At 50.1% G+C, this 25,656-nt stretch overlaps 1 protein-coding gene and 1 long non-coding RNA gene across 13 annotated transcripts in view; one reads left to right on the forward strand and one right to left on the reverse strand.

Annotated features, from left to right (window-relative positions):
- CDH4 (cadherin 4) overlaps positions 1 to 25,656 on the reverse strand; it is a 569,973-nt gene that overhangs the window by 425,377 nt on the left and 118,940 nt on the right. The gene's annotated exons all lie outside the window — the stretch shown is intronic.
- The window catches only part of LOC309644564, a 684,610-nt gene that overhangs the window by 234,328 nt on the left and 424,626 nt on the right, over positions 1 to 25,656 (forward strand). The window lies entirely within an intron of this gene.

Here is a 25,656-nt window from a genome sequence, read left to right on the forward strand (position 1 = left end):
CTGGGAACGCCCTTGGCCTCTGGATCTGTTTGTGCCGGAGAAAGACACATCCCCCCTCCTGGCCCACTGAGAAACAGGCCACTGAGCCCCATCAGCGAAACTGTGCAGAACAGGGCGAGCTGCCACCACACAGAACCAGTGCTCGTCACACGATGCAGGGCAAAGGTCTCCTCTGCAGGGCTGGGAGCACGGAGCTGGAAAGAAGAGAGGGGAAGACAGGGTGTTTCCACCTCGCTGTTTGAAAACGCAGCAGGAAGCTAGGTAGCGGCTTCGAGACTGTGTTAATCGTTTGTTCCAAAGATGCCAGCCTGTGAAGCCCCCACTTCTGATTTTTCTTCTCCCTAATTAGACCCGGAGTTGCCGTCATATGTACAGTGCTCACTTCGGTTATAAATGAGTGACACGGACATTATTAAAGAAAACACCACCTACAATGAATGTGGTAACCAGCAACAGAAAAATTACTAACAATTAGCCAGGAGCCAAGAGCTGGTTTTAAGTAAAAGCTCACAGGCAAGATCTTTACGTAGAGGAGTATCTTTATTCTGAAATCCTAAACACCCAAACACATCCCTACACACATCCTGTGCTTCTGAGACAACCCAGAAAGAAGACCAGGCAGCAAACACTTGCTCTTGCCTCACCCTCCCTGGGAACCTCCCCAGCTAATGCCCTCTGCCACCTTCGCTGGTATTGACAGCCCAGGCGACCTTGGGTAGCGAGGCAACACCGTGATCCCGAAAAGTTTGGGAGGGCCAAGCCTGCCCGGCACAATCACAATGTCATCGGCCATGTTCCTGGCAATCATAATTGGGATCTATATGAGCCACTCACACACGAAACGGAAATGCAGGTGGTGGGACGGAATTAGCAAACAGGCAAACGTGTCCTCTGCAGTCTCCGAAGCTCAGATCTGAGGAAGACGTGGAGGTTCTGCAAGTCTCCACCTGGCACACCAGGATTCAGGTAGCCCACAATCCTATCAACATGATGTAAACGTACATTCACTGAACTTAAGTCAAACGGCAATAGTGTGTATGAGCTACGGATAATATTTTGTAGGACATAACATTATTCACCATATACACCTACGTTTTCTTGTATTTCTCATCTTTAATACATGAAGCTAGAGTATTTTCCAAGCAAAACTTCAATCACAATCAGCGGGATTAAAACACTGCTCGGTGGAAAAACAAGATCATTCCTTTAACTGTCAGATTAAAAAAAAAAACAAACTAGTAACCTCTATTAAATACATTATGCATTCCTCTGTCTTATCGCTTTTTGTTTTCTCATAAAATAAGTAACTCTTCATCAGTTTTTTAACTGCAAAGAACACAGAATAAAATTCCCTGGGGTCTCCCCCCGAGGGATGTATTGCTAATTGTCTGCTGTGTGTTTCCCTGAATTATCACACACAGGATGTGAGCACGCTTTTGGGTTCACGGCTGGGCCAAGGCCACTGATGTGATCAGCAGCGGGTGGTCCTGGTCCTGTCCTGGGCAGTGCCAACCAGAACCACTGGCCCCGGTGCTATGGGGACTAGGGGACTAGGGGGGCGACTGGGGTTCTGGTGCCACTTGCTCCCTGTCTCTGCATCTGGACAGCCTTCCACGGGCTCTCACCTCATCTCACAGGCAATCACTGCAGTGTCTTCCCTCCTCAAGGGTCTCTCCTGGGCTTGACCTCAGGACTGCGTCCCAGCAGGTGCCCGCTGCAGACCCGGGCTCGGCATATCCACACAGGGACCGGCCCCACCGCCCTGTCCTGAGCCTCCCAGAGAGCCCCTGCCCCCTCCCCCCGGCTCCGCCCAGGCCTCCGCTGACCCTCCCTGGCAGATCCCTTCCTCGCTTCACCCCAAGTGCCCAAGGGGGCCAAGTGGCTGCTCCAGCTTCAGGGCTGAGCTGCCATTCTGGCCGCCTTCCTCCCCCCACCCTCCTGCGGGCAGGGCAGCGCTCAAGAGAGAGGGTGTGCGGTCCGAGGGGCCGGTGTGAGCCCAGCACCGCCGTCAGAGCCCCGCACGCAGCACAGATGTAGAGCTGGCTGTCAAACGGGACACTCGCGGCCTGCGGGCCGGGGAAGGACCGCGTGTGCTGGGCTGGGCCGCGTGCTGGGCGCACCAGGGCCTCACCTGGATGGCAGGTGGAGCAACAGCAAGAAACACCCGAAGAGGGAGGGGCTGCCCAGGGTCCACCCCTGGGGCTTCCTGACCCCAAACCTGCTCTGCCTCCTCACCTGCAACGCCATCTCTCCTACCCCGCCTCTCACAGCTGAACCTCGTCCCTCTAGGTGCAGCTTCGAGGCCGGTCTTCCAGGGCCTCCCCTGGCCTCCAGGACTCTGCACCTCTGCACTGGAGCCCCACAATGCCCAGCGTGGTTTTCCAGCCCAGCACGGCCTCGTCCTACTTTGCGGGTCTCTGTCTCCTGCACTGACTCTCATTTCCCTGAGAGGAGGTTGTCTGATGCTGGTGCCCCAGGGCCTGACCCAGAGCCCATCTCTGCGAATCTTCCTCGGGTGCGCCTGCATGCGTGAGAGCCCGAGCGCGCAGGCTCCCCTCCTGCAGTGGACCCCGTGCGCTCTGGGGTGGTGGGTCAGGTTCCAGCTTGTGTGAATGCACATGTGTGTGTGTTAAGTTTTTATGTGCATTTGTGCGCACGAACACATTCACACACCTGCATGTGTGCACGTGGGTATGCGTGGTCTGTGCATGCACACGGATGTTAATTTGTGTGCATGTGTGCATGAGAGTGTGATCAGGTATGAGCTGGAGAAGCAGGCAGAGGCCAGGTGGGGGAAGGTTCCAGAAGCCGCTGAGGAAGTCTAGCCTCCATCACGGTAGGACCATGCATCCAGGACTGTTTGCCCGGATGCAGAGAGAGGGAAGGACCGAGTAAAGCACCACTCATGACGCAGACGTCAGAAGGTGTAAGCGTGTAGATCTCAAACTGAGAAAAAAGCAAATGACAAATGTGCCTGCCAAGTAAAAGAAGGGATCCAACGCAAGTCACACGCAGAGAAATCCCCCACCAAGTCTCCCGCAAGTGAAATTTCTCAAAGGGTCATCTGAGTCGACGCGAACCAAGTTCATCCGAGTCCATTTGTGAAATTAAACAAAACCAGAGCCAGAGGAAAAGAGCCCGGGGCTCCACACACCCTGTCTCTGTTGTGGACGCTGTGGAAGCTTTGCCGTCGGCCAGTGCAGCCAGGATGGAAGAATCTCCTTCACTGCCTGGACGGGGCAGGGCTGGCACAGGAGGGAACTGATTTAGAGGCACAAGGGCAGGGGCTGCTGCGTCTGTGGTGGGCACACACCTCCCACCTGCACCCCGGCTGCAGCCCTTGTCCTAACTCAGAATTTGTGGCCAGACTCTGGATGTTCTGGATGAGAGGTCTACAAACTTTGTGCTCAGGTACCCCATGGATAGAAGGACTTTTCTGGCATGCACCCTAATTATGTGGATATTTACATGTTTGTAGACGTGCTGCTGTCAGTACTCAGTAGTTTCAGGCACAGGGCTCCCTTCGGGGGAGGCTGGGAGAGGTTTCTTCCATAATGATAATGCATATAGATTTACATTTTGTAAAGTCCTCTTGGTAACTCTGCATGTTTGGGGCTGACTTCTCTCAGATGTGATGGGATCATCATTTGTTGTTTGTTTTTGCTTTTTCACCCCTGACTCTGGCCGGGAAGGGGCTGGCCCTCACCCAGAAGGGGTGTCAGCTCTGGAGCTCTCTGGCTCACTTAACACCGATGCCGTGAGGACTGTCTCCAGCTTGAGGTTCCTCGGTAGGAATATTTGAAAGCCACTTGTCTATTGTGTTAAGGTGAGTTTAGTTAAAACTAGGCAATAATTCATAAATACACTTCACCAAGCGTGCTCCCAATGAGCCCGTCTCCGTGGGCTGATGCCGGGCAGGGAGCAAGCCTGCCCCATCCGCTCCACGTTCCCCTCAGCTCCCCTCCTGACACAACCCAGCTCCTCAGATCCAGGCACAGGCAGAGGGTTCTCCTCTACCCCCATCATGAACATCAGCCAAGTTCAATGTCTTCTGTTTTTCCTTGAAGCAGACATCAAAGTATAACAGGGACAGTCTACACATCACAGGTACCCAGCCTGGTGGATTTTCACTGTGAAAACCACCTTACCTCTCTTGTGTAACCACCACCCCACACCCCCCTTAATTCCCTTTAGCCCTGAAACACCCTCCACCCCAAAGAGACACCTTTACCCCGACTTCTGTGTAGACAAATTCTACCTTGTTCAGTATTTCCTATCAACTGAAGCATCCAGAATGCTCCCTTTGGCGTCTGGCTCCTTTGATCAAAAGTTTGTGTATGTGCTTCACCCATGTCCCTTCTGGTGGCTTCCATTTTGTCTAGAATTATGAAGTCTCCTCTTACTACTGGATTTAAGAAAGATTTCCTGGTGATTTTCTTGGTAATTATCCTTCTTTTTTTATAGTTGATTTACAATGTTGTGTTAGTTTCAGGGGTACAGCAAAGTGATTCAGTTATACATCTGCATATATTCATTCCTTTTAGATTTTTTTCTCATATGGGTTATCGCAGAATATTGAGTAGAGTTCCCCGTCCTATACAGTATGTCCTTGTTGGTTATCCATCTTATATATAGCAGTGTGTGTGCGCTCCTCCCAAGCTCCTGACTTATCCCTCCCTGCCCACCACGTTTCCCCTTTGGTAACCATAAGTTTGTTTTCAATAACTGTAAGCCTGCTTCTGCTTTGTAAATAAGTTTATCTGTATCTTTTTAAAAAGGGATGGGATAGGGAGGGTGGGAGGGAGATGCAAGAGGGAGGAGATATGGGGATATATGTATATGTGTGGCTGATTCACTTTGTTATAAAGCAGAAACTAACACACCATTGTAGAGCAATTATACTCCAATAAAGATGTTAAAAAAAATCAGATTCCGCATATGAGTGATATCATATGATATTTGTCTTTCTGACTGACTTAGTTCACTTAGCATGATCATCTCCAGGTCCATCCATGTTGCTGCAAATGGCATTATTTCATTCTCTTTTATGGCTGAGTAGTATTCCATTGTCTGTACGGACCACATCTTCTTTATCCCTTCCTCTTTCGAGGGGCATTTAGGTTGTTCCAAGGGTAATTTTCTGAAATTGAAGCGTATCATTGCTGGAGTAAAGGATACACTCTTAACGACAAATCTCACAGCTGCGCAACCCCACGTAACCACCAGCCAGTGAAGCTAGAGAAGACTTCTGGCCTCCCCGTGCCCCGCAAGGTCAACCCTCCCACAAAAGTGAGGCGCTTATGACCTCCATCACAATGGGCTAGTTTTGCCTGATTTCGGGCTCCAGGTCATGGAGTCATGTACTCTTCTGAAGCCGGCTACTTCCACTGACATCATGTCTCTGAGATTCACCTGCAGCCACTCTTCATCGTTGTCTATATTGCTCAGTTCCGTGAAGACATCCCGACTCATCAGCTATGGGTCGTTCCCAACTCCGGACTGCTAAGAAGATGCTGCTGTGAACCCTCTAGGACGTGATTCTCGTGCACACCACAAGTTTTCGTTGGGCATAACCTTAGGAGGGGGTAGCTGGGTCCCTGGAAATGCACATGTTCAGCTTTAAAAGACCTGCCATGTGGGTTTCCAAAATGGTTGGGCCATTTCTTTTCTTTTTATTGGCAAAAAAAATGTTAATGGAAGTTGTAGTAAGATCTTCCCAGCCTTTCAGGGACATTCTCACATGGCCCACGTGGGGACGGCTGCCCACAGGACACAGATGATGTCTCCCTGCTGAGATGTCCACCCACGTTGCCATGGTGATGGGATCACACCCAGAGTGAGGGGGACCTGCAAGCAGCCCCTCTCTCTTCCTGCTCTATCAGCCATTTTTAGCTCCAGCTCCACCAGGCCTGGCCCTGACCTGTCCCCTCCCACCAACAAGGCCTCCAGGCCCCCTGCAGGTCTCCCTGCAGCAGGAGGAGCCATCTGCAGAGGGAGGCTCTCTCTCAGAGCGAAGGATTCCCGCAGCTGCGCACACCCCTGGGACCACATCGTCAGGGCTACGCTGGGAAAGAGCCAGACACTACTGGGTCAGCAGCCGGTACCTTCTACCGCTGAGGGTCCGAGGCCTCCTCATCCCCCTACACTTCCTGGTAAAGTGGGGCTCACGGATGCCCACTCGGAGGGTGAAGGTTAGAATTCGATGAGAATTCACAAGCTTTGCAAACAGTGCACGCTACAGACGCCTCCCATGCTGGGTGCTTCTCGGGAGGCTGCAAACATTCGGGTGTGATCCCCACCCTCAGGGCCGCACGGGGCAGGTGACACCGAAGGTTGTGTAGTTCAGAGTCGACGTCGGCTATGAGGGGACAGTGCAGAGAGACAGACCACAGGGGAGTCACAGGGCACGGAAAGCAGGGATCCCTGCAGGGTGCACGGTTAGGCCACGGTCTGAAGGGCGAGCAGGCATTCGCCAGACAAAGGGGAACAGCACGGGGGGCAAAGGCTGGGAGCGGGGACGGCCTTGGCTCGGGGACCGAGAGGGAGACAGCCAGGCCTGCGGAGAGGAGAGCGGAGCGGCGGACGGGCCAGACCCGTGTGGTTCCTACAGGGCAGAAGGTGTCCAGACAGAAAGCCTAAGGGACAGTTGGGGCCTGTCCTTTCCACACGTGCCTTTGAGTATAAAGATGGCCTGGCTGTCACTGGCCCCACTGCTGGACCAAGACGGCCAGCGCTCAGCACACGGGGAGGGAGTCCAGCCTCTGGCGGCAGCTTCAGAGCAGAGGCCACAGGGACGGGTCACGTCCATGCGTGTGTCCCCCTCCCCCCACTGCACATGCACAGCGTCTGTCTCCAGCCCTCCCGGAACTGTTTCAGCAGTAAAACAAATAATGCAAGTCTGGAAAACTGGCCGACATTCTGAGAGGTAAACAGCTAGAGATGTCCTCCCGGGTGCACGGTGCCAATCTCAGCATCCTGAGACATCAAAAGATATAAAGATACTGTGGCCAGAGACGGGCCGGGTGTGTGGAGACAGTTGTTGGTAACAATCGGCTCAGAAGGGGATGCGCTGACCGCCTGACGCGTCACCCGAGGCGCCTGCTCACGCCTGCAGTAAATTTAGAGGCAACAGCTGGCGCTTTAGTGGGCGTCCCACACCCTACAGCTGGTTCCAGGTGGAAGAGGCCACCTCAGCAGGTTTGCTGGTATGGGGGGAGGGGGAGGGGGAAGGGGGGGGGAGGGAGGACACGGACAGAGAGGCCCGGACAGCATGGCCCCAAGAGAGGCCTTTTCTTAGGAAGAAGGAAGTGGCCGCAGAATCCGGTCTCATCCACAGCGCTCTGCTCAGCTCTGTGGGCCACGTATTTCTCTATTAAGCAGTAGTGCCGACCTGGGCCAGTCCTGCTGCATTCCAAATGAGAGTTTCCAAATACCCCCTCAATTCAGCTTCCCCTTGGGTCCAAAGTCTTCCCATCCAACAACTTGGCCAGCTCCCAAGATGTGCACCCCATGTCTATGTGCAGACGTCCAATCCTCCCCAACGGCAGCAAGTGAGGAAAAAACTGTCCAGGTTTTACCTTCTCAAAAAAATTGCCTTTAATTAAAATGCATAAACCCACATCCCCCAAATCACACTCAAAAACCTTGTGTCCGACATCTATTCACGATAAAAACTCTCCAGAAAGAGGGCACAGAGGGAACATACCTCAACGTAGTAAAGGCCACACGCGACAAGCCCAGAGCAAACATCATACTTGATGGTGAAAAGCTGAAAGCGTTTCCTCTAAGGTCAGGAACAAGACAAGAATGCCCCCTCTCATCACTTTTAGGCAACATAGTATTGGAAGTCTTAGCCAGAGCAAGTAGGCAATGAAAAGAAATAGAAGGCATCTGAATCAGAAAGGAAGATGTAAAACCATCACGTTTTTGAGTGACGTGGTATTATATGTAGAAAATCCTAAAGACTCCAAAAAGCTGTTAGAACTAATAAACAAATTCAGTAAAGTTACAGGGTACAAAATCAATACACAAAAATCTTTTGCATTCCTATACACTAATAATGAGCTAACAGAAAGAGATATTAACAACCCCACTTACAATTACATCAAAAAGAATAAAATACCTAGGAATAAATTTAACCAAGGAGGTGAAAGACCTGTACAGTGAAAACCATAAGACATTGATGAAAGAAACTGAAGAACATGCAAATAAATGGAAAGATTTTCTGTGCTCATGGATTGGAAGACTTAATATTGTTAAAATTTCCATACTGCTCAAAGTGATCTACAGAATCATTGCAACCCCTATCAAAATTCCAATGACATTTTTCACAGAAATAGAAAAAACAATCCTAAAATGTGTATGGAACCACAAAAGACCCTGAATAGCCATCTTAAGCTGGAGGCATCATACTTTCTGATTTCAAACTATATTACAAAGCTGTAGTAATCAAAATGGTAATTTTTGGTATAAAAACAGGCACAGAGACCAGTGGAATAGATTAGAGACACTAGAAATAAACCCACACATATGTGGCCAATTAATATATGAAAAAGGAGCCAAGAATATACAATGGGGAAAGAACAATCTCTTAAATAGTGTTGGGAAAACTGGACAGACACATGCGAAAGAATGAAACTGGACACCATCTTACACCACCCACAAAAGTTAACTCAAAATGGATTAAATACTTGAACATAAGACCTGAAATCATAAAACTCCTAGAAGTAAACACAGAAGGTAAGCTTCTTGACATCAGTCTTAGAGATGATACTTTTGGATTTGACAACAAAGGCAAAAATAAACAAGTGGGATTACATCGAACTAAAAACCTTCAGCACAGCAAAGGAAACAATCAACAAAATGAAAAGGTGACATACTGAATGGGAAAAAATATTTAAAATAATTTACCTGATAGGGGGTTAATATTCAAAATATATGAGGAACTCATAGAATTCAATAGCAAAACCCAAAAACAACCAAACAAAAAATCTAATTAAAAAATGAGCAGAAAACCTAAATAGACATTTTTCCAAAAAAGGTATAGATGGCCAACAGGTACGTGAAAAGATGCTCAACATCACTAATCATTAGGGAAATGCAAATCAAAACCACAATAAGATACCACCTCACACCTGTTAGAATGGCTACCAGCAAACAGCCAAGAGTTAATAAGTATTGTTGAGGATGTGGAGAAAAGGGAACCCTAGTACACTGCTGGTGGGAATATAAATTGGTGCAGCCCCTATGGAAAACAGTATGGAGGTTCCTCAAAAAGTCAAAAGTAGAACTAACATGTGATCCACCAATTCCACTTCTAGGTATTTATCCAAAGGAAATGACAACAGGATACTGAAAAGATATCTGCACTCTCATGTCCATTGCAGAATTACTTATAATAGCCAAGATATGGAAGCAACCTAAGTGTCCATCAACAGATGAATGGGTAAAGAAGATGTGGTGTATATATACAATGGAATATTATTCAGCCTTAAAAAGTAAGGAAATGTGGACACAGGCTACAATGTGAGTGAACCTTGAGGACATTATGCCACGTGAAATAAGCCAGTCACAAAAAGACAAATACTGCATGATTCCATTTACAGGAGGTGCCTAGAGGAGTGAAACTCATAGACAGAGAGCAGAATGCTGGATGCCAGGGGCGGGGGAGAGAGGACTGGGGGCTGGTGTTTAATGGGGCCAGAGTGTCAGTCTGGGGAGATGGAAACATCCTGGGGATGATGATGGTGATGGCTGCACAACAAGGTGAATGTGCTTAATGCCACTGAACTGGGCCCTTAAAACTGGTGAAGGTGGTAAATTTCATGTTATGTATATTTACCACAGTAAAAAAAAATCAATTTCAACGGTTTCTTTTTATTTTTCTGATGTGGCTACGGGACCATTTAAAATCGCTGTGTCGGCCTCATTTTTGCCTGGACAGCGCTCCAGGGCTGGGCACACGTAGATCTCTGGGCCCCACCCCGAGGCTGCGATTCAGCAGGTCTCCAGTGGGGCTGAGAATGTGAGCTTCCAACACATTCCCGGTGATGCTGATGGCACTGCCCGCTCTCAGAACCATGGCTGGAGGGGATCTCAAATGCCACCCCCTCCCAGTGGTTCTGAAACTTCCAGCTGGCAGAGGGTCCAGCTTCCTCTGAGGGACACAGGACCGTGATGCCCCATCCTGGCAGGAGAGGGGCACGCGGGCACCAACGCACACACTGCAACAGGCCTTTCCTCCTGTTCTCTAGTCGGCATTTACTGGGGGTGGCAGGTCCAGCCCAGCTGCTCACCCTGATTCACAGGAGACCAACTGAGTTTAACAAGAGGACAGCAACAGGCTTCTCAAAGTCCTCTCCCACTGGGGAAACCTCCCAACTGTGGCTCTAATTGGAATTCTGATTCTGAGAAGTGACCCAGCCGAGAGGAGCCCCTCGGCCACTGCAGAGCAATCCCACCCTCCACCGTAGCACGGCCGCTTGGCTTTCTGCTGCCCTTGCAAGATGGGAGTGTTATTAGTACCACGGCCAGGAGGACAATCAGATCACATGGAAATGCTGGGCGTCAGCTTTGCCGGGAGCTTGTTGGTGAGCAGCGTTTATAACGAGATGGCGTGGAAGTGGGCTGGATGGGCCTCTGCTTCAGAACTGCGGGTCACAGAGGGAACCCCTCTCCTCCCAGATGGTCTCATACTGCAGCTGAAGTAGCAAGCTGCATGAGCTGACCAAGTGCAGGGAAAATGCATGTGGTCAATGCATTGACCCACTGCCCCCTCCCTGCCTGCTGGCATCAGGGCTGAGCTGGGCTCGGGGGTGTGCCCACTCCAGGGGCCCTATGTGGCACGTGTGCAGCAAGGGGCTGGTGGGTAGTGTGATGGGCTGAACTGGGTCCCCCCAAATTTCATATGTTGAAGTCCTCATCCCCAGGACCTCAGAATGTGACTGTATGTGGAGACAGGGTCTTTAAAGAGTTGATTAAGGATAAATGAGGGTACTAGGGTGGCCCTAATCCAATAGGACTATGTTCTCACAAGAAGGAAAAATTAGGACACAGACAACATACACAGCAATGACCTTGTGAGGACACAGCAAGAAGATGCTCATCACATTCCAAGGAGAGAGGCCTCAGAGAAGCTAGCACTGCCTACAGCCTGACCTTGGACTTCTGGCCTCGAGGACTAGGAGAAGATAAATGTCTATTCACATAAACATGCCTGTGGTCCGTGTCTCGCTGGCTCGAGGGGACACACAGGAAAGACCTTCTGACAGCTTCCCTGGGGGGGCAAGTGCTGACTGGGAGTCAGGAAGCGGCCGGTCACAAATGGGTCGTGTTGGGGAGAAGCTGGAAAGCTCCTGGGGCGGGGGAGGGGGCCCTACTGTGTGCCAGGCCGTGACCTCATCAGCACGCGGTGACAGCGATGACCTGGGTCCTACGCTGTGTGGGTGCACACTGGGCTCATCTGAGCTCGCAGCGGTGCTGTCACCACCCTGGCTTCCAGATGAGGAGCCTGAGGCTTCTGCAGACCCAGGTCCCAGGGAGGAGTCGCCCGCGTGCGGCGGGAGGACAAGCGGCTCCCAGCAGCTCCCCAACCTCGCGGCAGGAAGAGCACGTGCCAGGCCCCCTCTCCCCTTCACGCCCTCCCCCCAGGGACAGAGTAGCGCCGGGAGCTGAAGGGGTACAGGCACAAGTCAGGGAGCTCCCTCGTCTAGAAGGAAGGCAGGCAAGGAGGAAACGAGGCAGGGGCAGGGATCCAGGCGTCGGTGCAGGGTGGGCTCCGGGCGTGGGGCCTCTGCTTCGAAGGAAAGGGTGGGGATGGCGCCTCGGGGGCCTCAGGAGGGAGGGTTTAAAACCAGGCGGAGCCAGAAGGGCTTCTGCACGGAAGTAACATCAAAGTCAAACAGCCAGGAACACGGGTATGACATACGAGTGGTTCAATGCAGTACTTTCCAGAGGTGAAGAGGAGACCCCAGCATCCAGGATCCGGCCTGCCCAGCACCCACGGCCCGTCCTCGGAACCAGCCCCCCGGCTCCCCGACTTGGCCCTGAGTTCAGTGGGCTGACTTTGCCCCTCCAGCTCGGGGGTGAGGACACGACCCAGGCCCTGACTGGTTCGAGGGGAAACCAAGACGTAGCTGCAATCCCAGCACTTCCGCTAGGGTTCCTGGCAAGAAGAGCTCTTATTGCTCTGGGTTTGGACCCGGAGCTGCAGGCGTGGGGAGGTGAGGCTGGGGTGGAGCCAGACCAGTCTGCAGACAGTCAGAGCCCCCGGATCTAGGGACGCAGCGACACGTGGAGACGCAACATGTGAGCCAATACATCCCTTCCCCACACCCCTCTCTCTTGTCCTTACGTCACTTTAAGTGAGTCAGAAAAGCAGGAGGGGCCTTGAACACTGAAGAATTGGAGGAGGCCAAGCCAGTGGGGTGCTGGTAGATGCTAACAGCTGGCCCTCTGGGAGGAGGCTGATGTGTGGCATTTGCCAGTTTCCTGGTGTAACTGCTCCCTCCATGGCCAGTTTCAAGCCCCTATGTGCCTCTACTGACCAGAGTCCGCGAGAGGCTGCTCTGGGGAGATGCTGTGAGGCAACTCCAGTCACCCCTGGTTCATGCCCAGCACCCAGATTTTCCTGTGAACAGTCACTGAAATTCCCTTGTTCATCTTAGTACGAACTAGGCTGAAGACAGTACTCATCTGCCTACCAGGATTCGGTGATGAACCAGGCGGGGGGCAACCCCAGAAGAGAAAGTGGTGCCTGCAGGGGAGGGTCCTTCACCTGCTCTGCTGAGAGGAATGACAGGGAGGGGGCCGGACTCTTGTGCCCTCAGGGTGGGGGGATCTTGTCCACCTCTTTCTGGATGAGGCAGGAGGCTCAGAGAGGGGAGGGGATGAACCCGTGGTCACACACTGCGATGTGGCCTCATCCGTGGTCCTCCTGCTGGACCGCGCTGAGGAGTGAGCACGCTGGTGGCGCTGACCAGTTCGTGGTCTGAGCCTCTGTCCGCGGTGCCCACGCCAGCTGGCCGCCTGCTCTGGTCCGCTCATGTGTCACATACCCCACCATCCACACGCGGCTTCCCTTCCAGGCCCAGCACTCACTGCTCACTTTATTTTTATTCTTATTAATTCTTTTAGCCGAAAACTCACTCTGCACCTGAGAGAGCTCCAGGAAATGAGCCGCCCGGCACAGACGCAGAGCATATGGCGGGCCCTGTCGGAGCCGTGCTGCTGGCGGCATCTTTGAGGTGGTGACACAGTGAGCCTGGCTGGCAGCTGAGCCTCCGTGTGGAAGCTGGGCCTTCTGACCCTGTGGGAAAGCTGTCCCTGTGAAAACTAAAATAGAGAAGATGAAAGAGTCTCCCCTGAGGCCGTGCCAAAGCAATCACCTAGGCGCAGTCTCTGCTGAGGACTTTACACACTGAAAGCTTGTCCTCGCACGAGGGAGTGACTAATGCAGTTTTGAAATCAGACTCGTCCTAGATGAGCCTGAAGGTGGAGGCTCAGGGGACCCTCGTCAGGATACCACTCAGTCTCCCGTTTTGATGGTGGTATAGGATGGTGAAGAGTAACAATAAGAACAGTAGATTCATGAAAGTAGGGACTTTGTCAGCCTCATTGACTGCAGAATCCTCAATATCTGGGATGGACGGAGGCATGAATGCATGGGAGGGTGAATGAATGCGTGGATGGATGGATGAATGGACGCATGGGTGAGTGGGTAGGTGGATGGATGGATAGACGGATGGGTAAGTGAATTGATGGGTGGATGGATGGATAGATGGATGGATAAGTGAATTGATGGGTGGATGGATGTGTGGGTAGGTGGGGTGGTGGATGGATGGATAGGTGGATGGATAAGTGGATGGACGGGTGGGTGGATGGATGAGTGGTGAATGGGTGGGTGGGTGGATGCATGGGTGAGTGGATGGATAAGTGGATGGATGGGTGGGTGGGTAAACAGATGGGTAGCTGAGTGGATGTATGGATGTATGGTCACAAGGTATTCTTCTTTTATAATAACTCATGGGAAAGGCATTAAAGTGTCACCAGGCTTCCCTACGACACCAGCCCGTCCTGGCTCAGTGTAGGAGGGGAAGCCGCCTGATCTCAGGACCTAGACTGACTGGTTGAGATCCCTGCTCAGTTCCGAGCTGTGTGCCTTTGAGCAGGTTGCTTCACTTCTCTGAGTTTCCTAGTTCTCGTCTGGGAAAAGAGGGTGAAATGACACTAACCCTAAGGTCTGGGCAAGGATGGCCTGTGGTCTATAAGCTCCCAAACATGAACTAAGATTATTAGTGTTCTAAAACACTGAATATTCTTAGCTACTTAATGCTATATCTTTGCTAGCTTTGATTGATCCCCTTTCAAAATTTCTAAACTGGGAACATTAAAAAATAAATGACATTTCAGGGCCGTGGGGAAATTGCAGTGTTAAAGAACAGTTCCTAAAATCTTTCCAGAATGATTTCTGGGACTCATGTCTCTCATATACAGCAGCTTTCACCTGCTTGAGACATGCTTAGTAGTTCTTATCCTATTTCCTCTTTAAAATAACTCTAAAATACACAAAGTGAAGCGACAACATGCCCTGAGCTCCACCTCAGGTCGGAGGCGGCTGGGGGCCCGATTTCTGACGTGCACTGGCTCTGCTGAGCATGGAACCCACCCTAGGCCCCAGCGAACCCTTGTGTTTTCATGCTTAATTTTCTTTCTTTTTTTTTTTAAATTAATTAGTTTATTTATTTTGGGCTGCATTGGGTCTTCGTTGCTGCACACAGGCTTTCTCTAGTTGCGGCGAGCAGGGGCTACTCTTCCTTGCGGTGCACGGGCTTCTCATTGCGGTGGCTTCTCTTATTGTGGAGCATGGGCTGTAGGTGTGTGGGCTCAGCAGTTGTGGCACGTGGGCTCAGTAGTTGTGGCTCACGTGCTCTAGAGCGCAGGCTCAGTAGTTGTGGCGCATGGGCTTAGCTGCTCCGCGGCATGTAGGATCTTCCCAGACCAGGGCTCAAACCCGTGTCCCCTGCACTGGCAGACGGATTCTTAACCACTGTGCCACCAGGGAAGTCCGATGCTTAATTTTCAATTTGCATCTTTAAAAAGGTAACATTTGATCCAGATGAGTTGGTCTAGTCTGAAATATTTATCTGTGAAGAACATGTTTTATTTAGTTCCTTATGGGGAGGGAGGGAACCCCTTTCAACGTGGAAGTTATTTAAAGAGCGTTACGGGGGTGTGCTGTGTTTCTCTCTGAATCCCAGCTGTTTCAACGTCTCTTTGCCGGTTCTGACTCTGGTACCAAATGAGGGAGAAGCTCAAGGTCAAGGCCACGCTCCCCGTAGCGGCTGCAGGGGCAGCGTGGGCTATTCCAAGGTCAGTGAAGTACTGCGAAGTCCTCCACGCCTGTGCCAGCCCACACTGGGCTTTGGAAACCAAAAACATCCTGCAAATGTCCTTGGTGCTTTGCTTCTGACACAACTACTCGGCAGTTTTCTAAACTGCTCAATGTGCAGAAGCTTAAACGTCACACTCAGGAGTGAAGAAGCCAGCGGAAGTCGGTGTCTTCAAAGGGAGACGTTCTGCATGTGGCCCCAGCCCCAGTGGACCCGGTCCCCTGGCAGCCATGGGGCTGGGCTCCTTGAACACATACCATCGGCTGGGGCACCCATGATGACAAAGAGCTTTGTTCCACAGACAATAGTGGAAGGCCCACGCTGCAGACCGTCAGGGGCCCCGTTACAAAAGTAAGTTATCCCACCTTCCAGAAGCTTGCTGCTTCCATGAGCATGGTATGCAAAATGAAACAGAAGCAAAGAGGATCCATAAAACAGGGCTTCATTCCACCCACCCTGTGCTCCAGACCCCAAGCTCCACCAGGGCGAACGCACACCGGAATCTGGCTCCTTCCTCCTTTATCCTGCTGAGCATGGGGGTGTCGGCCCCACACAGCGTAGTGTCTGCAAGGAAGCTGACCTTAACTTTTTTCTTTTCTAAGAAATGTGTACCAATGTGTGACATACATACAGCAGTAACGTGCACTGGTTTTCAGGCGACAGTCTGATCAGTTTCACAAATGCAGGGGGTGCCGGGTAAACAACACCATGATGCAGGCCTTGGACACTCCCTCCTCTCCGTTCACAGGCCCCACCGGCAGCCCGCTGCTCTGTGGCCATCCGTTAGTGCAGGGGGCAGAAGGGGTCTGCAAAGACGTCCATGTCCTCGTCCCCAGAAGCTGTAAAGATGTGACTACATGACAAAAGGGACTTTGCAGATGCCATTAAATTAAGGCCCTTGTGACGGGAAATCTTCCCGGGTTCTGGGTGGGCCCAAGGTAATCACAAGGGTCCTCTTAAGAAGGAGGCCGGAGGGTCGGAGTCAGAGAAGGACCCGTGATGATGTAAGCACAGGACGGGGTGATATGGAGCCAAGGGGTGTGGGCGCCTGCAGAAGCTGCAAAAGGCAAAGAAACAGATTCTCCCCTGGAGCCTCCAAAGGAGCAGGACCCTGCTGACCTACGCTAGGTGTCCAACCCCCAGGACTGTAAGAAAATACATGTAGGTGTTAACTTGTTTAGGTTGGCCTGTTCATGAGCATCACGTAACTGGAGTGGTCAGCATGTGCCCTTTGGAGTCTGGCTTCCCTTGCTCAGCAGCCCATTGACGATCCTCATCTATGTCACGTGAATAGTTCCTTCCCTCCATTTCTGTGCTGGATCCCATGGGATGCATGTGCCCTGGTCTTTTTACCCACTCTCCTCTGTGTGTGCACTTGGGCAGCTCCCAGAGTTGAGTGACTATGAATAAAGCTTCTAGGAAGATTCCTGAACATTTTAAAAATTATTTTTTGTTGTGATATACGCACTCATGCCTCCTGGGAACATACCCAGGAGTAGAATTTTTAGAGAAACTTCATAAAGAAGTCTCTGTTTCGCTTTAGGGAAACCTGGCGAATCCTTGTCCAAAGTGTTTGCACTGATTTCCACCACTATTCATAAGCCGTGAATAAGAGTACAGTTCTTCAGTTCTTCCACACCTTCATCATGACTTTTAACCACAATTTTGCCACTTCTTCACTGAAAACGACTTATCTGAACAACTACAGGGGTCGAGACCCTTGGATTATACTTTCATTTCAGCTTCAGATCTCTCCTCCCCTCTGCTGCAGATGTGAGAATATTAACTACTTTCATAATATGAACACGAGGCATTAGGGCCATAGCTACATGTACGTGGTTCAACCACTCTGATTTCCTATTCTTCACTTTTGACCACGGAGTAGATTGCATCCCCTAAGATCCTACGTGGGCACCCAGGTCCACCTCTAAGATGTGGGACTCTGCCCCCGCTGGGCAATATCAGTGCCACGGGGATGCGTGATCCCAGGTGCTCGATTAAGGCCTGGGCATCTCCTCGTGGGATGGGTGTGGGAGCAGCACAGTGTTCACCGGACAGAGCTGGCGGGAAATCGCCAGGCCCGAGGAGGGCAGTGGAGAGGAGTGAGGTTGGCATAGCTTCTGGGAAGTGGGACCAGAGCTCTTGCCCCTCCCGGAGAGGCAGGTGCAAAAGACAGGGGGACGGACAGCTTTAACTGTGGTCACCAGACCCCTAAACAAAATCAGCCTGAAAAGGTATTTGGATGATGTATCAACGGTACGAGTAAAAACAACCCATGGTTTTCTTAACAATGTTCCTCCTGAAAGGAACAAGATCTCCCCCATCGCAAACCCCGGAAGCCCCAGATATTGGGCATTTCCCTTAGGAAAGGATGCAGATTAATAGGAAATTTGGCCTTAAGAAAACAGGGTGCTATTTCCACCCAAATCCTTCCCTCAATCTAAGGTACGTCGAGAATCATCACGTCTCCTCCTCCGACAGTCATAATCACAATGAAGTCTCGAAGCCCCGGGTCAGGGCCAGGTGCACTGGGTGCTTTTGGTGCCACCGGATATTTGAGAAAAGGGAGGAAGTGTGAAATTTATCTGATGCCTTGACACGAAATCACTCCACCACTGTGGAGGAGAGCGAAAGGTGTGAAAATTAGAAAAATTAACCCAACTTTCCAGAGAAGTGCCATTGTTTAGGACTTCAACAGCTGTCCTAATTGTTTTTGGAAATTAAAACAAACAGGAAAAGAGCAGAGGAATGAGGGGGGCAAGTGCAGGGCCTCTTCCCCTGAGCCGGGACGGTGGGAGTCATGGTCCTGGGCCGCTGCCCACCTGGCTTCCCAGCAGCATCTGGCATCCTCCCCACCCTCCCCACCTGGCGCCCGGCCGCTGGGACTCCTGGCTGCACCTTCTGATCAGTAGCACATGAAAAGACATGGCCCTCTCGTTAGTCCTTAACCGAGGTTGTCATTCACCTAATTGCTTCAATAAAATATAATTAATTAAGAATAACATGTGGAGATATTTACATGAGCTGAAGATCGCACACTGCAATTTCTAGATTTTTCCTGATAAGTTGTGTTCTGCCACCTGTTTTGTTGTCGTATTTAGCTAAAGGGGGAAGTGATTCCACAAAGATGCTGCTTTCCTGTTCGCCCTTTTGGTTGAGGGGATAAAGAAAATTCAAGGTCTATTATTATCTGTGCAGAAAAAGTGTCCCATGCAAAATCGAGGGCATAGGCAGAAGTTGCTGGAAGAAAGATTCAGACACGGAAACAAGTAAGGTGAAGCATAGACACCTGGAGAATAATTCGGAAACTGATACCCTGGTATGGGGCAGAAATAAGTGACGTGGAGAAGGACCCTTTCCCGTTCTCTGAAGCCGGCTTACACATTTTCCCTGAGATTATCTGATTGGAATCATTGCACCTGCATGGGGGGTGGGGGCGGGGGGCAGTGGCACAAAGTGGTCACTTTCCAGAATGTCCTGACTTCTAGAGAGGTGACAACATACCACAGAGTATGACAACAACCCAAGATGAGTGAAGCTACAACTGACGTACTACCCCTTCCCCCAGCAAAAATAAAAGTTATGCTGTAGGAAAAGCTGCATTAGGTTCAACTGTACACACAGACACGCCCTCAAACTTGTAAAGGTGTATTTGCTCACATAAATGAAGCCCAGAGATGGACAATCCAGAAGATTACAGTTGCTGGCAGGATGGTGTATTTCTCTGCCCTGTGTACATGGGGTTTCTATCTTCAGAGTCCCCTCATGGTCCAAGGTGGCTGCTGGATCTCCAGCCATCACTTCTATGTTCCACACAGAAAAAAAGGAGGAAGGAAGGAGGTTGAGCGGGGAGGCATAAGGGAAAGTTTGCAAAAAAAAGAAAAAAAAAACCTTCCAGAAGTCCCACGAAATATTTTTGGTGAGAACTTAGTCACATGGCAACACCTAGCTACAATGGAACATAGGAAACAAGATTTTTGCCTGATATATTATTTGTCCTGGATAAATTTGTGGATCTGTAAATAAGGAAGAGAGGGAAAAAGGATGTTCTCCAACAGACTCCACCATGGCACCCTGCGAGAACATGGCTTAAACTTTCTGTTTTCTCATCTGTAAACTGGTCTAACACTCATTCAGGTAAGAGAAGTATGTGCCTTAAGACTAAAGCTCTTTGCAAATACTCATTATTAAAAAAATCCCTGCTGCATCCAAGAGCTAAATAACCAGGGCAGACATTATAGGGGAGATCTCCAGCCTGCGCAGACCGCATCTGACCCCCACTGGCTGTCCCCACGACAGGTCTCTGAGGTGGGGCTGCATCAATGCCAAAGGAGACACACTGTCCCACCAATGGATCTGAAAGTGTTCCCACGTCCCCACCACCCCCGGCCCTTCCCTCATATTGTGTGACTTCAGTTTCTCTGGAAAGGCCAGTTTCTCTGGTGTGGCCGTGAGTCTAATTCTGCCCAATGGACGCCGTAGCCCTGGGTTCCTCCCAGTGGGCGGGTTGCTGCAGTGGTGACAGATGAGTCCCGGCTTTGGATGGGAAGGAGAGGGTGAAGCCTGGATCCCTGCCTGACTGCGTGGAGCAGCGCCCTACAGACTCATGGGGACGGGGAGGAGGAGTAAGATGTAACCTCTGATGTTACTGGGGGGTGTCTGTCCCCCAAGCAGACCCCAGCTCGTCCAGGCTGCTAGCGGGACTGCACCCCTTCCCCTGGGCTGCCACAGCTCAGCAACAACCCCACCTCACCTTGTAGCAACACTAACGGGCTCCGTCCTTTCCTTCCTTTCAACAGGTACTTCTGTATTCAACTACGGCTTCTGAGAGATGCTGCTAATTGCACGCAAGATTTTAACAGCCTTCATCCTAGTGCGTTGTGTTGAACAGGTATAAAAACATTCTGGCCTCCAAAGGTTTCTGCAAGTTGAGGGGAGTGAAACCCCCCTGGAGAAGCCCCCTGAAGATGGAGGGGTAGCTCTGCTTTGCCACCAGAGCAGTGAGCATGGAGTGAACCGTCCTCCGTGTCACCATCCTCTGCAGTCAGGGTCAGGCCATGACCCACCTCCAGAAGAGCTGTCCCTGCAAGGGCACCTGTCTAAAGAGGACAGGAGGGGGTCCAGGTGGGAGGGCCACCCAGCAAACCCTCACTCCACCCCTGGCACCTGAATGCAGCTATCCAGTGGGGTCCATGCAGTGGAAGCTATGCGAGGACCACTGGCCTTGGGGGTGGCCCCATGGCCTCACAGCTCCCTCACCCTAAGTGGCACAGGTCAGCCCACAACCCCTGTCCTCAGCCCCTGCCTGGAAGGCCATCACATGTCTGGGAGCCCCTGGAGAGCAGGTGCAGAGTTCATTTCATCCCAGCCTCTCAAGGTTCAGCATCACACATGAAAGCAGGCACCAAATACAACACCGGCTAAAAGATATCAAATCACAGACCGGCCACGTGGAGGATTTAAGGATGGATGTCAGGAGTGAGTGAGGCGGCACGTGGCCTGATAGACAACAGTGGGTCAGTCTCAGTGCTTTACGCTGCTTCTGCGAAGGAGGGCAGGTGATTTGGTGGCGGCACGGATGCAAAAGACATGTCCCAGGTTGGAAACTAGAAGCCGAGACTTACCCAGGGGGTTTGAAAATTTCCATTACAGATCTTTTTTTAAAAATGGGTAGTTCTTTTTTCTTAAAAAAAAACAAACAACAAACCTGACAATCCTGTTTGGAGGGTCCAGTCTTGGAAGAAGTTAGTATAAATAAAGATTTGAGGTTCAACTGATAACAAATTTAACCCCAGTCAAGGCCAGAGGGATGCCTCCATGACAAGAGGCTGCACAACCTAGAAACCCTGGAACGGATGTGCAGGCCAGCTTACAGGAGCGGCCACGGCGGGGGTGATGGGGCAGAATGCGCCCTGCTCAGTCGGGGTCTGAGGTGGGTGTTTTTTTAATTTTTATTTTTTTTTATTGAAGTATAGTTGATTTATAATGTTGTGTTAGTTTCAGGTGTACAGCAAAGTGATTCAGTTTTTTATATATATATACATATGTAAATATATCTATTCTTTTTCAGATTCTTTTCTCTTACAGGTTATTATAAAATATTGAGTATAGTTCCCTGTGCTATGCAGTAGGTCCTTGTTGATTATCTATTTTATATATAGTAGTGTGTATCTGTTGTTAATCCCAAACTCCTAATTTATCCCTCCCCACCTTCCCCTTTGGTAACCGTAAATTTGTTTTCTGTGTCTGTGGGTCTGTTTCTGCTTCATAAATAAGTTCATTTGTATCATTTTTAGATTCCACATATAATATCACATGACATTTGTCTTTGTCTATATTACTTCACTTAGTTTGATAATCTCTAGATCCATCCATGTTGCTGCAAATGGCATTATTTCATTCTTTTTTATGACTAAGTAATATTCCATGGTGTATATATACCACATCATCTTTATCCATTCATCTGTCCATGGACATTTAGGTTGCTTACATGCCTTGGCTATTGTAAATAATGCTGCAATGAACATTGGGGTGCATGTATCTTTTTGAATTAGAGTTTTCTCTGGATATATGCCCAGAAGTGGGATTGCAGAGTCATATGGTAACTTGAGGTGGGCGTTCTATCCTGGGGTCTAAAGATGGGTGTTCTGTTCCAGGTACTCTGCTTACAACTGTCGCTATGATTAAAGGGACAACAACGGCTAATGCAAGTAAAATAGTTTTCCCAGAAATGAGGAAGCCATGGAGTGGAGGGGAAGGTTTCTCTCTGTTTGTACAAGGCAAATATAAATGCTGCCCCTCTTCCTTGTTCTAGAGAAAAGGCCAGTGGGTGGAAGGAAAGGGGGATTGTAGCCCAACTTCCAAGAGTGGACTAAGTGGCCCAAGGGGCATCCTGAATCATGAGGGGTCAGTGGCTGAGCTGAGGAGGTCTGTTGGGACCCAGAGCGAGTGACAAACCATCTCAGCTGCTTTCACCAAGTGACTCAGAAGAGTTGGCTTCACTGACTGAAACCATCACGGTCGGGAACCGTGGCCACAGCTCCAGGTCACTTCTAAACAAACGTCTGTGCAACAACTTTATGACAAGAAAACCAAGCAAGAAAATGTACACTCTCCTAGCTTTGCCAAGAGCAAGGATGTTGTTTGGTAAGGATCTTAATGAGAGGGGGCGGAGTCAAGATGGCGTACTAGGAGGATGTGGAGTTCGCGTCTCTTCACAACTGGGGCACCTACCAGGCACCGGTGGGGGACCGTGGACACCTAAGGGGATGGAAGGAACTTCCAGCGACTGGGTAGGACGTGGGACATGGGGGGAGTGAGGGGGGAGGAGAATGGAGGTGGGACGGGACTGGCGCCCCTGAGGGGTGGCTGGGGGAGGGGAAGGGATCCCACGCCCGAAGGGGGAAATGGGGGGGACCACTGGGAGGGCAGAGGACCAAAAGGGAGCGTGGCAAGGTTTCCCCTGCCCACTTGGGCCCCCGGGAACCTGCTGAGATCCCGGGCCTGATCCTCTGCCCACCGAGGCCCCCTCCAGCCACGGGGTCCTGAGGGAGTGGGAGGGAGGGAAGGGGGAGCAAAAGTAAAGGCCGGACCTCCGGGGCCTGCACCCGAGGGGCAGCTGGGGGAGGGGAGGAGTTCCCACACCCAGCGGGACCCACCCACGGTTAGGGATGCAGCGGGGATGGGGGAGACCCCGGGGGAGACGGTGGGGGAGAGGCGCGGAGGAACGGAAGGGCACGCGGCCAGCGCTTTCCCTGTCCACTCAGGCGCGGGGAGGCTGCTGGGACCTAATCCTCTGCCGTCGGAGCCAACCTCCTGCCACGCAGAGCCCAAGCCCCGTCCCTGCACCCCACCCGGGGCCCTACGTCTACCCTCGTAGACGCCCTCCACCACATGGGCCTAAACCCCACACACACACCCCACCCAGGGCCTCACCCCCAAACTCCGGAACCCCACGCCCCAGAGGCCCACCTTTCCACGAGCTGCCGCTCCCCTCCCAGGCAGGTCCTAAGCAGCGGCCCCGCCCCACGCTCAAACGCCACCCCACCTCGGCCCCGCCCCCAGGGCCTTATCCAGCTACATGGGTCCTGAGCCTAGGCCCCGCCCCACACTCCAAAGTCACCCCCCACCTGCCTAGGTCCCGCCCCACCCTAAACCCCGCCCCTGCCTAAGTTCCACCCCCAGCCTAAACTCCGTCCCAAGAGCCAAGGCTTTTTTCTTTTCTTTTTTCCCCTTTTAGATTGGGGTTGGGTTTTACCTTGTTGGTTCATTGTTGTTGATTCTTTCATATTTTTATTTTTCCTAATAAATCTTTTATTTTTCTAATTTTATTTTATTCTTTATACCTTGTTAGTGATCTCTCTTTTTGGCTTGTTCCCCCCCGCCCCCAATTTTTTTTTTTTCCTTTTTTCTGTTGTGGTGTTATTTTACCTTGTTGTAGTTGTTTCAATTATAGTTTTACTTTTCCTAATATATTTTTTATCTTTCTAATTTTATTTTGTTTTTTATTCTTTGATATTGTACTGCTCCTCTTTTTTTTTCCTCCTTTTTTTTAACACGACACAAGGCTTGCAGGAACATGGTTCCCAGGCTGGAGGTCAGGCCCGAGCTCCTGTGGTGGGAGCTCAGAGTCCAAACTGCTGGACTAACAGAGAACATCAGACCCCAGAGGATATCAATCGGAGTGAGGCCTCCCAGAGGTCCTCATCTCAGCACCAAGACTCGGCTCTATCCAACTGCCTGCAAACTCCAGTGCTGGACGCCTCAGGCCAAACAACCAGTAAGACAGGAATACAGCCCCACCCATCAAAAAAAAAATGAAACGACAAAAAAATATGTTACAGACTAAGGAACAAGGTAAAAACCTACAAGACTAAATAAATGAAAACGAAACAGGCAACCTACCTGAAAAAGAATTCAGAGTAATGATAGTAAAGATGATCCAAAAGCTCAGAAACAGAACGGAGAAAACAAAAGAAACGTTTAACAAGGATCTAGAAGAACTAAAGAGCAAACAAACAGTGACGAACAACACAATTACTGAAATTAAAAATACTCTAGAAGGAATCAATAACAGAAAAACTGAGGCAGAAGAACAGATAAGTGAGCTGGAAGATAAAATGGTGGAAATAACTGCCAGGGAGCAGAATAAAGAAAAAAGAATGAAAAGAATTGAGGACAGTCTCAGAGACCTCTGGGACAACATTAAACGCACCAACATTCAAATTACAGGGGTCCCAGAAGAAGAAGAGAAAAAGAAAGGGTCTGAGAAAATATTTGAAGAGATTATAGTTGAAAACTTCCCTAACATGGGAAAGGAAATAGTCAAGTCCAGGATGCGTAGAGAGTCCCATACAGGATAAACCCAAAGAGAAACATATTAATCAAACTATCAAAAATTAAATACAAAGAACAAATATTAAAATCAGCAAGGGAAAAGCAACAAATAACATGCAAGGAAATCCCCATAAGGCTAACAGCTGATCTTTCAGCAGAAACTCTGCAAGCCATAAGGAAGTGGCAGGACATATTTAAAGTGATGAAAGGGAAAAACCTACAACCAAGATTACTCTACCCAGCAAGGATCTCATTCAGATTCGATGGAGAAATCAAAACCTTTACAGATAAGCAAAAGTTAAGAGAATTCAGCACCACCAAACCAGCTTTACAACACATGTTAAAGGAACTTCTCTAGGCAGGAGACACAAGAGAAGGAAAAGACCTACAAAAACAAACCCAAAACAATTAAGAAAATGGTAACAGGAACATACATATTGATAATTACCATAAATGTAAATGGATTAAATGCTCCAACCAAAAGACAAAGACTGGCTGAATGGATACAAAAACAAGACCCATATATATGCTGTCTACAAGAGACCTACTTCAGACCTAGGGACACATACAGACTGAAAGTGAGGGGATGGAAAAAGATATTCCATGCAAATGGAAATCAAAAGAAAGCTGGAGTAGCAATTCTCATATCAGACAAAATAGACTTTAAAATAAAAACTATTACAAGAGACAAAGAAGGACACTACATAATGAGCAAGGGACCAATCCAAGAAAAGATATAAAAATTGTAAATATTTATGCACCCAAAATAGGAGCACCTCAATACATAAGGCAAATGCTAACAGCCATAAAAGGGGACATCAACAGTAACACAAGAATAGTTGGGGACTTTAACACCCCACTTTCACCAATGGACAGATCATCCAAAATGAAAATAAATAAGGAAACATAAGCTTTAAATGACACATTAAAC

The sequence above is a fragment of the Balaenoptera physalus genome, assembly GCF_965194825.1.
Source record: "Balaenoptera physalus genome assembly, chromosome: 16".
In the NCBI taxonomy this organism is placed as follows: Eukaryota; Metazoa; Chordata; class Mammalia; order Artiodactyla; family Balaenopteridae; genus Balaenoptera; species Balaenoptera physalus.